The sequence below is a fragment of the Fukomys damarensis genome, unplaced genomic scaffold (assembly GCF_012274545.1).
Source record: "Fukomys damarensis isolate Sample0158 unplaced genomic scaffold, DMR_v1.0_HiC HiC_scaffold_24, whole genome shotgun sequence".
NCBI lineage: Eukaryota > Metazoa > Chordata > Mammalia > Rodentia > Bathyergidae > Fukomys > Fukomys damarensis.
The window spans coordinates 11,155,322-11,172,040 of record NW_022900936.1 but is presented as its reverse complement, the minus strand read 5'-3'; the positions used below and the strand labels follow the sequence as shown (position 1 = coordinate 11,172,040).

The following is a 16,719-nucleotide window of genomic DNA, read 5'->3' as shown; positions in this document are numbered from 1 at the left end:
TCAGGGTGTCAGGGCGAGTCCTCTGCTCATAAACAACTGGTCTTCGCAACCTGTTCAAGCGTTCATCTAATTGTATGTCTGCCACTTGGGGCCGGAGCTCTGTGATCACTTGAATTTGTTAAGACAGAGAAACTGGCCCCTTCATGAAGATTTTGCACTAAACATTGTCTCCGACATCATTGCAACTCCTGGGCTGGAATCTGTCTTCTGCAACAATTTCCATCTCCGGAAAAGACCCGTCGTCATCTCTGCTTGTATACCTCACTTGCTCTTAAAAAAAAATGCAATGTGGTAACAAGAGGCCCATGTGACTGCATGTCCCATGCCTCTGCCTAGCTGTAAGGATAGCAGGAAAACAGATACCTGGCTTTTTCAGCCTTTGTGATGGTGGGTTGTGGGTGGGTAGATGAATTTCATAAAAAGGAATTTCCCCTAATTATAGGAAAGGGATTCAGATTCTGGAAGTCAAAATATCCCTCATACATGTCCCCTTCCCACCTTGTTCAAAAAATACAGAAAAGTTAAAGAACATAAAAATAAATGCAATCCCATAGTTCAGATCAGAAATAAAAAAATTTTAAGAAAAATAAAAATTTATTAAAACTTAGGCATATTCCTTTCCTGATATCCTGTAATGCTTATTTATCTTAAGGAAAAATATATCCCACGAGGTTGGGAATGTCATCTATTTTGTTTGTCAGTTATTTGCTGCACATTTATAAGTGATTGTCTAGATTAATGTTCTTAAAATTTTTGTTTGTTTTTGTTTTTTTGTTTTTTGAGACAAGGTGTTGCTTTGTAGTTCAGGCAGGCCTTGAACTCACTATGTAGCCCAGGCTGGCCTCAAATTTATGGCGATCCTCCTGCCTCTGCCTCCCGAGTGCTGGGATTACAGGTGTGCACCACCATGCCCAGCCTGAATGTTCTTTAAATCTTAAACTAATGGTGCAGTCATTTTCCATTATCAATAAAAATACTTTATGCAATCAGTTTTAAGGGCTAGATGAGGTATATCCAGTGAAAGTAATATTATATTTCTTATGAGCCTTGGTCTGAGGAAGAGTGTTAGATGACGGAGTGGCCCTGTCGCTCTTTGCCTCTTCTGTACCCTTTCCAAATCTGTCTGAAAGTATCAGCTTTTGCTACCTGCTTCTCCACAGTTCTTGATTATCTTCCAAATTAATGTGGTCTCAAGAAGCCAAGGTGAATTCCATGCCACGGATCAGGGCCCGGAACACAAATTTTCCTAAGACAGGAGCCAAAGAAATTTCGTCCATGACTTTTGTTGTTATTTGCTTGCTTTTGATAGTAGTTCCTGATGAAGAAGTAGGCACAGGCATAAATACATCAACAATAACATGGTATCTTCGAGCAAGGATCCAAGCATCATCTCAAATACTCCACATGTGGCTTCTCATTGAATTTTCCCAACAACCCCATGAAGTATTATTCTCCAAGGTACAGAGAAAGTTTCACATTGCTGGTGTAATGCCCGGGTCTGGAGCAGACTGACTCATTGATGCCGTCCAAGGTGTGGCTTACAGTGATTTTGTTCAAATGGATTCTTGGCAAAGAAGGACGTGAATAAATAACATCAAGGAGTGGGTGGACTTTTCCTCTCAAAAGGAGGCAGGATGTATACTCCATTGTTGGAAACCACAGCTGCCTTAGCTATTAGAATAGCTTGAAAAACTTTCACATGATTTCTTTTGGGGGAACTTCCTGGCAATACTGGAAGACAAGAAGGTAATCTGGCATTTATAGGCAACTTATATGGCTTGACTGCTCTTCATGGGCTGTAGAATCCAAAATAGGCCACAACCCGAACCAGAAGTGGGAGAGGTACATGTCCCCTGGGCCCTCCTGCTGAGTCTTGTGTCAGTCTTCTGTTGATCTAGGATTTATTTATTTAATTTTCTTCACGCACTGGGAATGGAACCCAGGGCCTCATGCATGCTAATGACGTAGGCTTCTTAGCAGCAGAGAAAATTGACGCACACAGCACATAAAACAACTTCCACCTATTTGACTTTGCTGATTAATGCATGTTCTTCAGGAAGCCCAGCAAGCACATACGAAATGCTGTCCCCACAGAGGTGAATGTGCACGGCTCGTGGACCACTGTCTGGTGGACTTTTGTGCCCACTTGCTGATACCAGTACTGTTTACCAAGAGTCGACTGTGCTAACTCCCTAATGTCTTTATATTACTATAATTAATCAGATCACTTGAGTATTCCATGAACCACTTCACCCAACAAACTGAATGTCTATAATATACAAGGCACCTGTCTCCATGCCCAGAATAAATCAGTGAACAAATAAACAAATACCCCCTTTTAAAAATGTAACTTACACTCTCTGCAACAGATACCATCTACCTCATGGAGACTTACCTAGAGCGCCTTGGTCAAGATCCAACAAATATAAGTTGTTCAAAGATTTGAGATAACTGTAAAAAGATTGGAAAAAATATAGCAAGGTTCTGGAAGGATGCCACTCTCAGAATACTTCACAAGAGTCCTTAAGTTCTTGTTCTATTTCAGAGAAGTACATGGACATGATGTACACAAGAAAAAAACCCAAAGAAGGCCAACCAGCAAAGGAAGGCCTTGGACCTACATCAAAAAAGTATTTCTAATGTTTCACATTGAATTAAGATATTTAAGGTAAATATTTGTCTTTTTCTTTTTAAAAACGAACTTTCACTGTTACAAGGTGTGAAAGGGTTGACTTTAGTTTTCAAGGACCACTTGAATCAGAATTTCTAGGAAGCTGAAGTTCTGACTGGGGGTAGCAGCCTGAGCTTTTGGATTTGAACAAACTTGGTAGGAACCTACTCAGGAACACTGGTTGCTGATTGACCTTACCAATCAGATAAAACCCCTAGGTCCTGGGTTTCAGTCTGGAACTTCAACTTTGAAGGTCAGAGCCCAAGATACCAGTTGGTGGGGAGGCTCCATTCCACCTTCAGAAGAGAAAACCTTTTGGGGTCTTAGTTTTGAACTGTGTCACAGCAGAGATCTGGTATTGAAAGAAATGACGTCATTGTGTCATTCTTGGTGCCTAAATCTCTGGGGAGATTAAGAAGGGCCCTAAACCTTGAGCAGTTTATAATCTCAGGACACATTCAGCATGTGAATCCCTAGGTTACTAGATGGTATATGGTCTTATTACGACAGCATAGTCACCTGTTATGGATTCTGTAGGGTGGCAAGAGTGGCAAGGTGACCAAACATTCTGGTGTGTCTAGGACTCAGAAGGTGGCTGGGATGTGAGACTTTCAGTTTTAAACCTGAGACCATCCTGGGAAAATTGGTCACCAGGGAGAGGGATCAGTTTGGGAGAAAGCCGAGCTGAGGAAGGCTTTGTAGAGGATGGAGATGTCCAAGCAGGCGGTGAAGTCTAGAAGGATAAATAGCAGCAAGAGTTGGTCCGAGTGGGCAGAGGGAGAACTCTAATCCAAATGCACCAGCAATCTCAGAGATCCTTAGCATTGTGAGTTTGGGTCCAGGTATTTAAAACCTGGTGTGTTTTAGCAATCATTTGGAATGTTGCTACCGGAAGTGTGACAGAGCTAAGTGGTTAAGTAAGGCGAAGTGGTAACAATTCAGACGCCCCAACACCGCCCAGTACAGGTTAATTAGCTTGTGTTTGCAGAAGTCTTTGAGTGTTTGCTGCACACCCGCAAACCCAGATATTATTAGCCAGTCAGCACCACCATCAAAAGAGCCAAGCTCACATTTCTGCAGTTCCATCAGCCTTTGTCTCTTGCAAAGGTAATTAACTTGAATTCAAATGGCCACATGGGTGAGGAGTGGCTGCAGTCGTGACAGTGAGTTATGGAAGGCGTGTGCATCTCCAGGGTTTCCTCCTTCAAATCCCAGTTCGGCCATCCTGGCGCTGCCTGTCACTTGTCTGTAGGTTTCTCACAGGAGAGGAAGTGAGCGCACACTCAACCCCATGCCCCGCAATTCCTGCAGCTCTTGGACTCCAGACAACAAGTGGGAAGCTGGGTTGGGAAGAAAGACTTACTGAAATGCCAGATATATGGGTGAGGAAATTTCAGTGCTTTGCCAAGTGCTTTCTCTGTTGACACAGTAGGTTTATGTGCTTACTGGCAGACGAAAGCAGCGACTAAACCTTGAAATGAAATGTTGGCGTCAAGGGCGGTTTGTATTTCTACTTCAGTTTAATGCATGTTTAAGCTAATGTAAGCTATTAGAGTTATGGGTGCTTGAAGGCACTGTATTATCAACGTTTTTAGGAGGAGGTCTGTGGAAATTACAATTACTGTACCAAACCTGAGAAGAATTCCAAGAGTTCTGGATTTGCAGAGTAAAGCAGCTTGTGCTGTGTTCAAACTTCTGAAGGAGGCGCTGTTTCTCTAGGATGGATCGACCTGGTAGTGATTGGGTGATTCTGGCAAAGATCCAGGACGAGGAAGGTGACCATGAAGGGCAGATTTGCACAAAGGGGTTCCTGGGATGGACAAAAGGGCAAGTCACTTACCTAATACAAGGTGCCTGGCAGGACGGCAGCTGCACCTGGTGACTTAAATTAGTATCAGCCCTGCTGTTTCGAGCCAACCACTACTCCCTGCACCCCCAGCCTCGCCCTTGGGCAAGCGTTCTTGGCAGGGAGCCAGAAGCCCCTTTCACCAATATCCCCCCCACCCCATGACCCTACAAGCTCCAGAGCTCATATGAGAAGATTCACTCTTGTGAAAGTGGCAGGGCGGTCCCTCCCAGGTTTGTTCTGACATGAACCTGCCCTGTTGAACTTGGACCTTTGTTTCTGTTTCTTCTTTTTCCCGATGGATTGAAAAATATTTGAAAAACATTGTACTGAGCATGGACAGAGTTTTTATAATCTAGAGATGATTTATAATATATGGCAGTATGTGTGTAGATTATATGCAAATACATCATTTTATGTAGAGGTTGGATAACCTCAGATTTTGCTCTCTGAGGAGTTCTAGAGCCAATGGCCATCCAACAGTGAAGGATGCCTGTACGATCCCACTGGAGTTACTGCTTCAACAGGAATTTGGAGGGGTGGAGACATTCAGTCCACAACACCAGCCATTCAACAAGTATTTATTGAGTACCTCTTCAGTGCTACAGTTGCGAGGATGAGTAAAGCCCTATATCTGCCTCCAAGAAAGCATGACCTAAGGAGATAAGTAATAGAGAAAGTGTTTGGAGGCTCACAGGGATGGGGCCAAACTGCTTGAGGTGCAGGGCAGACTTCGGAAGGAGGTGACATGGGAATGGGGTCTTGAAGGGCAGTGAGCGCACACACACGGTGACAATCCGTGCTAAGCCAGGCAGGTGGTTGAAGTACTGCTCTGAGGTTGGGGTTGACGCATTTGTTGAGCTATGGGGTCAGGGGTGGTAGGGACAGGGCAGAATAGATGAGCAGAGGACTTCAGAGGGGCGGATTGGGCTTGGAAAAGAGCTAGATGTTCCTTGCTAAGGGTTTAAAACTTGAGTCCAAGGGAAATGTCGGGGGGAGTGGGAGGGCTGGAGAAGCATTCTAAGGAGGGGAATGTGCAGTCCCATGCGGGAGAAGCTAGCAGGCAGTGTGTGCATCTGCTGTGGCTGCTGTTATGAGGTGGCTTAGCAGAAATGTAGTTTCTCAGTTCTGATTCTGGGATCAAAGTGTCAACAAGATCGGCTCCTTCTGAGGCTTCGTTGATGGCTTTAGATAGCACCTTCTCCCTTTCTCCCTACATATTCTCTCTCTCTCTCTCTCTCTCTCTCTCTCTCTCTCTCTCTCTCTCTCCCCTGTCCCTCTCCCCATCTCTTTGTGCACGTGTGTGCATATGTGGACTTGTGTCTAAAGTTCTTATAAGGACACCAGTCACGTAGATCTAGGACCCAACCTAAAGACCTCATTTTGACTTATTACTACCTCCAAATACCCTGTTTCCAAATACATTCACCTGCTGAGGTCCCGAGGAGGGGGTCAAGACTTCAACACAGGAATTTTGAGGAGACAGAGTTCATCCCATCACAGGCATCTACACTGGAGGCCGAGTAGATAAGGGAGGCCCAGAAGGTGAACCAGCGCTGCAGCTCTTCTCTACGAGCCGCTTGTGAAGCAATGGAGAAGTCACACACGACGAAGGTGTCAGGAGGTTGAGTCAAAATCAATAATGAGTAGAGGGAGCACTCATGATTCTGGGCCATTTCTGGAGAGGACCTTTAATGAGGAGGCTGGGAGCTAAAACTATGGCTTCAGAGAAAGGTCTTTAGTGGAAGGGACTGGTTTGGAGGCCTGACCAGGACTCCTAGCTTGCTTCAACATGTGCTCTACAAGTGAGAATAGATGAGAGACCCTGTGAATTCAGGACGTGACCTCAACCTTGACCACAAAGCTACGAGATCCAGTTCTCAGAGCACGGATTTCGCAGACGGAAGTTTGACATGTTGTGTAATAGCTTCTAATCCCAGAGCCCTTCGTTTTGCTAATAAATGCTGCTTCTCTGTGTGCCCAAGACCTGAGCACAAGCCGGAACCAGGTCATTACAAAGGAACGACTATGTTGCCTAATATCCCAAAGGAGGGGTTGGTGACAGGTCTGATTTTCAGGAATAGGGTTATCTGTAAAAATAATTGGAAGGAGCTCGATGCAGTGAGAGGGATTCTTTCTACCCTCTTAGGCCTCATTATTCCTATTTTGTGCATCCTCGGCATTATAAGAACAATCCGTATAGCATTACTTATTTGCTGTTGTTCCAGGATCTCTGTAGATACCAAAATCCTAGGGTACCCAAGTCCCTCATACAGAATCCTGTAGCATTTGCATATAACCCATACAATATTCCTGTATACTTTGAACCATCTCTAGATTATTTATCATATCTAATACAATGTAAGGTTATGTAAAATAGTTGCTACACTGTACTGTTTAGGGACTAATGACAGGGAGGAAATCTATACATATTCAGTACAGATGCAATTAAAAAACATACACTTGATCTGTGGTTGGATGAAACCATGGGCCCAGAGCCCATAAATACAGAGGCCGATTGTATTTGCTTTTGACCCAAGGCCAGAGGCAACTGCACTGGTTAGATCCCTGGCTCTCACTGAAGCATAGCTCCCAAGTCTGAATACCTTCAAACGTGGAAATTCCAAAGCCTTCCTTTGGGTCATTACTGAAGACTGGAACTCTTGCATCTTCTCTGTGGTGCTGGGTCGTTGCCTGTTATTTCCTCTGAGGTACCTACTTGCACCGTGAGCTTGGTACCACTCAGCACCAGGTGAGCCTTCTTCGTGGAGGACCAGAACTATTCCCTGGCCTCCGTTGCCCTTCAGACACCCTCTCTCTGCTCTCCAGCCCTCTCTCAGCCTTGCCACATTCTGCAGACGGGCTCCAGATGGGTGCTCCAGGGCCTCCACACCGCTTTCCAACCCTTTCCTCTGCAAGTCCTGCCAAGGAGATTGTGCCCCTCGCTTTGGAACATCATTGTTCTTAGCACCTATTGGCTTGGGGGATCAGTCAAACTGAGACAAGATCTTGGTTCAACATGCTGCTCCGGCCTTAATCCCTCAAAGACCAGAAGCTCCTGGAAGAGAGAGCTCTGCTGCCCTCATCTTCACTGCCTTTGCCCCTGTTACCTGAGGCTCAGTGGTACAGTACCAGAAAGAGGCCAAGGCTGACTGGGGGAGGGCATGGACTTCAAAGCAGAGATCTGATGACTTCAGGAGCTACCTGCTGCGGAGAGTCAGCAGGAATCTGGGTCTACCTGAGACTACAGCCAGCGACAGGGAAGACCCAGCCCAGAAGAGCAGGCAGACAGGACTAAGAAGAACATTACTGTTCTGATTATAGCCTGCTGTGATTTGACTGTGTCCCCCGAAAAGCATGTGCTGGAAACTCAATTCCTAGCGTGACGGTGTGTTCCAAGGTGTTTTTACATAGAGGCTCCGTCCTCATGAATGGATTAATGCCAGCTATGAATGGGTTTGGAGCTGCTAGCTCAGACTCTGCCCACCCCCTCTGCCTCTCCTCTTTGTCCTTCCACCATGTGCTGCCTTACAGCATGTTACAACACAGAAAGAAGGTGCCAGATGCCGGCCCTCAATCTGGGACCTCTTGGTCTTCAGAACTGGCTGGTGTGGCGATGCACAGGGCAGCGTGCAGTCAGCTGTGTGCCAGCACAGGGTACCCAGAAAGCCAAATGCCTGTGATCCCTGTGGAAGAGAATAGAGCAGAGCAGGCACATTGGCCATGGCTGCCTGGGCTGGGAGATGGGGAGGAACCCTGAGTAACTGCTAAGGAATGTAGGGACTTTATGGGGGAGAGATGCAATTTCCCTCAAATTAGACTATGGCAATGGTTGCTCTAAATATACTAAAACCATTGAACCATACTCTCTAAGTGGGTGAATTGTATGGTCTGGGAATTGTGTCTCAAATAAGCTGTCAAAAAAGGAGCATCCACTCACAGGCAAATAAATGAAGAATGACGTAATCCACAGAGAACTCAGAACCCGGCCACACTGAACAATGCATCCTTTAGGAAGAGGCGGTGAAACTACAAAGGAATCATGAACAATTATGGAAATGCCAGGGAGCCTCAGCCCCTAGGAGCAGGAGGGAGGAGGTGAGGGAGCAGGGGAGAAGGAACGGCTGCCAAACTGGACACATTTAATGCCTTACTGTGAGTTGTAGCTTTGCATCGCAGGTGTAGACCTTGTAATAATTTGTGCAGCTCTTAGGAACCCTGCCTCCACTCTGAATTTTTATTTTTTTATTTCTTTGTGAGGCAGGGCAAGCTGGCCTTGAGCTCACTACGTAGCCCGGGCTGGCCTCTAACTTGTGATGACCCTCCTGCCTCAGCCTCTCCAGTGCTGGGATTACGGCAGAGTGCCACCACTCCTGGCTTGGTGGAGCAGTTTTAAAACAAGCAAAAGAAAAGGTAGATGGAGAGGGCAAAGGGGACGGGAAGATGTGGGACAGGGTGGGGAGGGTCCAGAGCTCCTGGGGCGACATTTGTACTTAAGGAAGGAGGGAGCAGAGGGCCAGGGGAAAGTGCTCCTGCCCGCAGCGATGGGAGCACAGCAACAGTTTAGGAAAGGACTCCGACTTTGCACGCGGGATGCACATGAAGGGGTGTGTGTGTGTGTGTGTGTGTGTGTGTGTGTGTGTGTGTGTCTGGGCATGTGCAGTGTGCAGTGGGGCCCGGGTGCGGTGGAAAGAGTGTGAGAACCATCACGAGAAGGCATCAGCCCTTCACAGGCCAAAGAACGCTACAGGGCCAGAAAGTAACAGTGGTGCGGGGACAGCAAGTTCAGGAAGAGAAGAGGAGAGGTTCAGCTTTGGCGGTGCAAGGTGTGTCCGATGTGACTGTCTTTCAGTTTGCAGTTCATGCCCTTCACATTCATCATAGTGGGCAGGTACATGTGCTTAATACACCTTAATCTTCTTGCCTTTCCTTCCTTTCCTGCTCCTTTCCCTTGGTCTCTGGATCCTATTCCCATTTGCTGAAGATCTATCTCCCTTTTTCCTGCTGTCTAGCTTTATTTATTTATTGAGGCAGAATCTCTCTATGTAGTTCAGGCTGACCTGCAACTCACTACGCCCTGAACTCACAGGGATCCTCCTGCCTTAGCCTCCTGAGTGAGTGCTGGGATTGCAAGTGTGTGCTACCATGTCTGGCTATTCTGTAAAAATTATTTATACTTGGATTTCATAATAGGTAAAGAAAGTGTGGCCTTTATATAGGATAGGGTACTACTCTGCAATAAAGAAGAATACATTGGGTCATTTCCAGATGCACCTTAAGACCATAACATTTAGTGAAATGCACTAGACACAGAAGCTTGAATATTGAATAACTTTTCTTATACGAGAAGACACGACTTTATTACACAAGGAAGGATCTCAGGAGATTGCAACTGCAACTCTTGGCAAATTGCGCGTTCCCAGGTAATTATGAGGCCTCTCTGGAGTCTTTCGGTGCCCAGTTCCTTGAGGAACTTGCTCCTTCTTGTAGCTCATCCTAGTTCATATCCTGGTCTGATCTGCAGCCCTGGCGCCTGTGACTTCCCAGGCTCAGGGCAGGAGAAGCCCTGCTGCTGTTCGTTATCACCTGTTTAGCCCAGGGCCGTGAGGTGCAAACTGGAGAGGATGCTTCCTGCTTCCCTGCTCCATAAATTCTTCCCGATTACCTTTTCCTCAAGTGCTGTGGCTCCCGACTTCCCTTTCCTTGGGGTCCTTTCCTGGTCCAGCCTGTGAAAAGTGCAGAAGGAAGGATCCCAGGGAGGAGACTCCTAAGCCAGGACAAGAGGGGGAAATAGATGTCATCCACTGCAGGGTGCAGAAGATGTTCAGGAGTCCGGGTGGGAGACATCATGAAGGACCAGGAAGGGAGAGTACTGGGAAGTAGGCAGAGGCCGGGTCATTCAAGCCGTTTGGACTTGATCCTGTCCCCTAAGGACTACTGCAGTTATGCAGGCTTTGAAGCAGGTGGTGATATGATCAGTTTCTACCTGTATCTAAGGCATGTGTCTACTCACATGCCAGTAGACGTTTGACTTTTTCATATACATTATCTCATTTATCTTCTCAATGGTTCTCTTGGGGCAGATATGATCCATTCAAACATCCACCCATCTACACATCCATCCATCCATCCCTCCATCCACCCACCCATTACTCCACCCATTTACCCATCCATTCACTCACCCGCTTATCCATCCATCCATCCATCCATCCATCCTTTTAAAATTAAGATTCAGCTTTGTGCCAGCCATTATTTTAATTCTTATTGGATAGATGAAAGAATCCTTACTAACAGAGCATCACAGCAATTCCAAAAAATCCATGACTAGAAAGAAGTATGATGAGGCTTCAAGTTCAGGAAATCAGATTCTAGGACCTGGTCTCCCTGCACCAGTTACTGCATTGTTTAGCCAAGCCCCACTGTGCGGTGAGCCTGGAGATCCTGGTGGTGAGGTTGGGGAGGCAGGATCTTGGTGTATGAATTGATCGTAGGTAAGAAGAGGGGTTGGTAAGGCCCTGCAGGTGAGGGGAAGAGGATAAAAAACCCCTGTGTGGGGCCAGGGATGTAGCTCAGTGGTTCTGCCACCTGTCTCACAAGCTCGTGGACCCAAGTTAGATCCCCCGGTACAAACAAAAATAAAAACAAAAACAAAAACAAAAACACCTTGTGTGAATGAGGTTGGGAGACCTGCTTACCTGTAATTTCTCTGCTTGCTTTCTTGCTAGCAAGTGATTTTTGGAACAGAGTGGAGCATGGCTCGCAATGTGTCTAACTTCTAGGGATGAGCAGTGATTGGTTTAAAACCCAACAGAGCCAAGCTAACACCATTTGCAGGTATTCACACCGCTGTTCTCTGTGTAGCGGGGAGGTGGGGGTGGGAGGGTGCAGGGGGGGGGGGGTGGATGATCAGATTTGGATCAGTGAGATAAAGGGACGGTCTGTGAGGGCTTGTGAGAAATATTTGTGATCCCCAGGTAGAAGGCAGGAACAGTAAGGGAAGGCCCTTCCTTATCTGGCTGCCTCCCTTAACCCCAACTTTGAATGTAGTTGTGATTCCTGGAGTCATGGCAATTGTCTTGTGATCATAAAACAACAAACACAAAGACAAAAAGTCAACAAATGGAGGATGGCAGAATGGAAGATTCCTGCTGAGTGTGAGTAGATAAACTAATGGCAGCAAGGACTCCACACCAAGCACCTTAACATGCGGAAAAACCAAACTCCTAGGACTTCAGTTTTTCATTTCTTCTGCTCGCTGCAGTAATAACCTCAGGGAGGAGCAGGCAGGAAGAGCGGGGATGGACAGTGATGGACGATGCTGTTTGGGGTGGACGGTGATGCTAAGAAGCTTTGCGTTTTTTTCTAATTGTTTTATGTGTTGTAAGTCTTGAAGATAGAATTGCTTTTTCTTTTTTCCTCCTACTTATACTCTCCTAACTGCCCCTTTCCTCTAGCCCACGTGAAGCCCACAGTAGCTACTATTTGTGAAGAAAGAAATTTCCCCTTCATTGCTTCTCATTGTGTCTATCAAACTATCAAAAATATTCAAGGATGGAGACAGACCCTAAACTCTCCCACTGTGCTCAAGAGGACATGAGATGTTTTGCTTATCTTGTTGAGTGCCTTGCAAGGAGGCTGGTAATTGAGAAATTTAAGATTCTTTGAGGACACACACACACACAAAAAGATCTAAAGCATGAAATGTCATAGAAGCCGGAAGACGGTTTTAACAATAAAACAAGGAAGACAATGGGGAAGCAGGGAAGATGGGATGCAGGAAGAGTGCTTTGGATTGCAGCCTTTGTGTCTCATTCTCAGCAGAGATCTTCTAGCAGTGAAGACCCATTTCTGAGGTAGTCACACACGCCATATATAGCGGCAGGCATTGGTGGTGACTTTAAACCCAGCTGTTCATTTCACCTGACCAGAAATCCAGCTTTAATTGCCCTGTCTAGTGGGAGAATGTTACTCAGATTAACACGGGCCTCAGAGTGGCTCCAGACCCAGGGTAGGGAGTCTTGCTTGCTCTTCCTCTGCTATGATTTGGATGTGGTTTGAGTGTCTTCCAAAGTCCATGTGCAGGAAGCTTGGTCCCTAGCAGAAATGTAATGAGGTGGTGAGATCATGGGCCACCATCCTTGGAAAAGATTAGTGTCGTTCTTGTAGGACCAGGTCAGACCCTATGAGAGTGGGTTGCAGTAAAAGAGCCAGCGCCCACTCCTACCTTCTCCCCTCCTCTTCCACTGTGAATGCTTTTCTCTCCCCCATACACTCCCATCATGATGCCATCTGCTATGTTGCAACACAGCTACGAGAGCCTCAGGAAAGGCCATGAGATGTGGCTGCCCAATCTTGGACTTTCAGCCTCCAACTGTGAGGTAAATATGCATCTTTTCTTTATGAGCCACTTGGCCACAGGCATTTTGTTGGTACAGCAACACAAAATGGACCCATCTCTCTAGGGTTGGCTTAGGAATTGGACATTTGACACAGTTTTGACCAATGAGATAAGAGGAAAAGTCTCGTAAAGGTGTCTAGGAAATTTTCCTTTGCTTGTGAAAGAAGTAGGACGTGCTCTTTTTTTTTTTTTCCAGATTCTGGTGTGCATGTGTGATGGTGATGCCTGGAACCATAGCAACCGTTTATGATGCTTGGAACCATAGCTCTCCTTTCGTGAGAGGAGCCCATCCAAAAGGATGAGCTAACACACCGAGGATAGGAAAAATGGAAAACAAAAATTACCTGGGGCCTTGACTTTGGTACTTAACCTTCATATGAACCAACTCTGGAAATACTCACTTTTGAAACAGTGGGTATGCAGTGCCTGGGGAGATCTGCTTAATTATCCTCTGGTGACATCTGCTTTAAGCTTGGGGTAACAAATATACAAGATGAACATGGAGTATCTCATGGTGTCAGGAAATGAGGAGGCGTTTTACAATACACACACACACACACACACGCACACACACACACACGCACACACGCAAATGTCCCCATGGCAATGGGAATGTGTATTAGTTTTTCCAGCCCTGGACAAAATATCTGACACTTGGAACTTGGGGAGAGGGTGACTTTGAATCACAGCATCATCTATGGTTGGCTGGCTCCCAGGCAGAAGTGTCACGGAAGAAGGACCTGAGGGAGCCAGGATGCAGAGAGGCAGGAAGGAGCCAGAGGGAGGGAGATACTCAGAGGCATGTCCTCAGCGGTCGCCTTCTCCGAGAGCAGCCCACCTCCTAAAAGCACACTCAGCCATGAACTTATCGACGGACAAACCCACTTGACAAGTATAGCGTCCCCAGGATCCAGGTACCTTCCAAAAGCCCCACCTCTGAACACATGAGACTGGGCGCATTTTAGTTCTAATCCGGAGTGAAGTATGGCCGAGGGATCCGCCCAGAGCACTGTGACGGTTAATCTTCACTGTTGCCTTCATTGACTTGAGAGCCACCTAGAATATGAGGAAAGCACACTCCTGGGTGAGCGGGTCACAGGGTGTGACTCAGGGATTATATCAGATCCCTCGCACTTTTACCTCTGGCTCTTCTCCAGCGCTCTGCTTCCCGGATAACATGAGTTGAGCAACTTTGCTCTACTGTGCCCTTCATCCGTGATGTTTTCGCCTTGGAACTGGCCCAATCACTTACTAAAAAGACCCTCTGGAATGGTGAGCCAAAATAACCTTGTTTGTGCCTTCAGTTGAGTGTGTGAGGTTAACCACCACCACCTCCGCCCCGTTTCTGGTTGTCCTGAGTTGAGAAGCTTTTCTTTGCGAGGCCCTCCTGCCATGCTGTTTCTGCTTTGGACCCAGCCAACTGTGGACCAACTCCTCTGGAAATGTAAGCCAAAATAAGCCCCTCATTGTCTAAACTGTGGATGTTGCATATATATATATATATATATTTTTTTTTTTTTGAGACAGGGTCTCACTATGTAGTTGAGACTGACCTGGAACTCACTATGTAGCCCAGGCTGGTCTCGATTTCTCAGCGATACTCCTGCCTCAGCTTCCCAACTGCTGGGATTACAGGTATGCGCCACCACGCCCAGCTCTGAGTTGCATATTTTGTACCAGAGACAGGAAAGTGACCAATACAAAGTCAGTAGAAAAGATGTTAAAACTAGCATGGCTACAGGATATAAAGTCAACATAAAAATCAGTAGTATTTCTGTATACTATCTACAAATGATCAGGCATTAAAAATTTGAAACATATCATTTAAAATTATAAAAATAGGAAATACTTAGAAATAAATCTACTAAAAATGTGTGGTTGAATATTAAATAACATTGCTAAAACAAATTAATGACCTAAATAAATGAGAGACAACTCATGTGGATCGGAAGATTTAATATTTCTCCCATGTTAATGATCTCCAAGTTTGTCTACAGTTTCAGTACAATTTCAGTCAGAATCATGGAAGGGTTCTTTTGGGATAGAGATTGAAAAATTGCTTATAAAATTCCTACGGAGTTGCAAAGAACCAACACTGACAACTTTAAAAACAAGGATATGGGGGCCGGGGATTTAGCTCCGTGGTTCCACCACCTGTCTCGCAAGCTCAAAGACCCAAGTTCAATCCCAGGTATGAAAAAAAACAAAAAACAAGGACAAAGTTGGAAAACTTCTGCCACTTGACTTTAAACTTATAAAAGTTACAGTAACCAATACAGTGCAATATTAGCACAATGTTAGATAGATAGATCAATAGAACCCAGAAATAGATCATAAAGGAGTTTTGACTAAAGAAAAATACAATTCAGTGGAGTAAGTCCAATTTTCTTAACAGTTAGTGCTGGAATAATTGTGTGCCTACAGCAAAAATATTAACGTCAATTAACTTTATGCCATCTACAAAAATAACTCAATGGATCATAGACCTCAATATAAAATAGAAAATTATAAAACTTTTAGAATAAAGCATAAGATGAAATTTTTGTGACCTAGAGTTAAACAAAAATTGTTACACATGACACCAAAGCATGAGTTTTAAAAAGAAAACATGATAAATGAACTTTTTCTTTTCATAACTGCTTGTAAAAAAATGAAAAGAGAAGCCAGGACAAGAAAGAATATTTTCAAATCACATGTATGATAAAGACTTTCATATGAAACATGTAAAGAACACTCTAAATTCAATAATAAGAAAATAAACAATCTAATTTTTTTAAAAGGGCAAGAGATATGAATAGACAGTTTACCATCACAGATGTATGGATGGAAAGCAAGTACGTGAAATGATCAACGCCATTTTCACTAGAGCAACACAAATTAAAACCACAATGAGATGCCACACTTACTGCAATGGCTAAAATAAAAAACCTGACTATACCAGTGTCAAAATGTAACTGAAACTCCCTCATTCTGTGTGCAATGTTGTAAATGCCACATCTACATTGGAAAACAGATTGGCATGTCTTTTTCATGATCCATTTTGTTTGTTTGTTTTGTTTTTTGAGACAGGGTCTCATTATATAGTGGAGACTGACCTGGAATTCACTATGTAGCCCAGGCTGGTCTCAACTCACAGTGATCCTCCTGCCTCAGCCTCCCGAGTGCTGGGATCACAGGCGTGTGCCACCCTGTCAGGCTTCATGATCCATTTTGTATGTGTCCTAAAAGTAGACTTGAGCAAAGTTAGCCAGTGTTCTCTCAACTCTGTTATAATGCTAACTGATACTTTACTTATCTAGACAAAACTAAAGATTGATCGAGGATTAGAGGCATTTCCTGAGTTATGGACTCATCTCTCCTATCTCTGCCCCTAGAGTCACCGGACATTCACTTGATTCTGTGTCCAAATTGTTTTTGGACACTGATCATTAAGATTCATTCACTCCACCCTGGTACCAAAAAACAAAACAAAACAAAACAAACGATTCATTCACTGCCGTATGACCTCATCACAATTTGATTATATTTGAAAAATACCTTATTTCCATATAAAGTCACAATCACAGGCACTGGGATTTAGGATTTGGACATATCTTTTGGGAGATAAAATTTTAAAATTTCTTCTGTGTTATATATGTTTGTAATATATAATAATCAAATTCATTTTGGGGAATCGGTATACACACATATTGCATCTTAATCATTTTTAGTTCCCATTCTCCTCCAGGCTTGGGAGTTTCTTAAAAATGAAACATATCTCTACCGTATGACGAGCCATTCTATCTTTTTTTTTTTTTTTTTTTT

The 16,719-nt window shown here is 44.8% G+C and overlaps 1 long non-coding RNA gene across 2 annotated transcripts in view; it reads left to right on the top strand.

Moving 5' to 3' along the window:
* The first annotated feature begins 12,075 nt into the window (after nucleotides 1-12,075).
* The window catches only part of LOC104851441, a 19,471-nt gene continuing 14,827 nt past the window's right edge, over nucleotides 12,076-16,719 (top strand). For both annotated transcript variants that reach the window (XR_777224.1, XR_777225.1), the window contains exons 1-2: nucleotides 12,076-12,370; nucleotides 13,112-14,359. This is a non-coding gene — a long non-coding RNA (uncharacterized LOC104851441). The remainder of the gene's footprint in view (nucleotides 12,371-13,111; nucleotides 14,360-16,719) is intronic.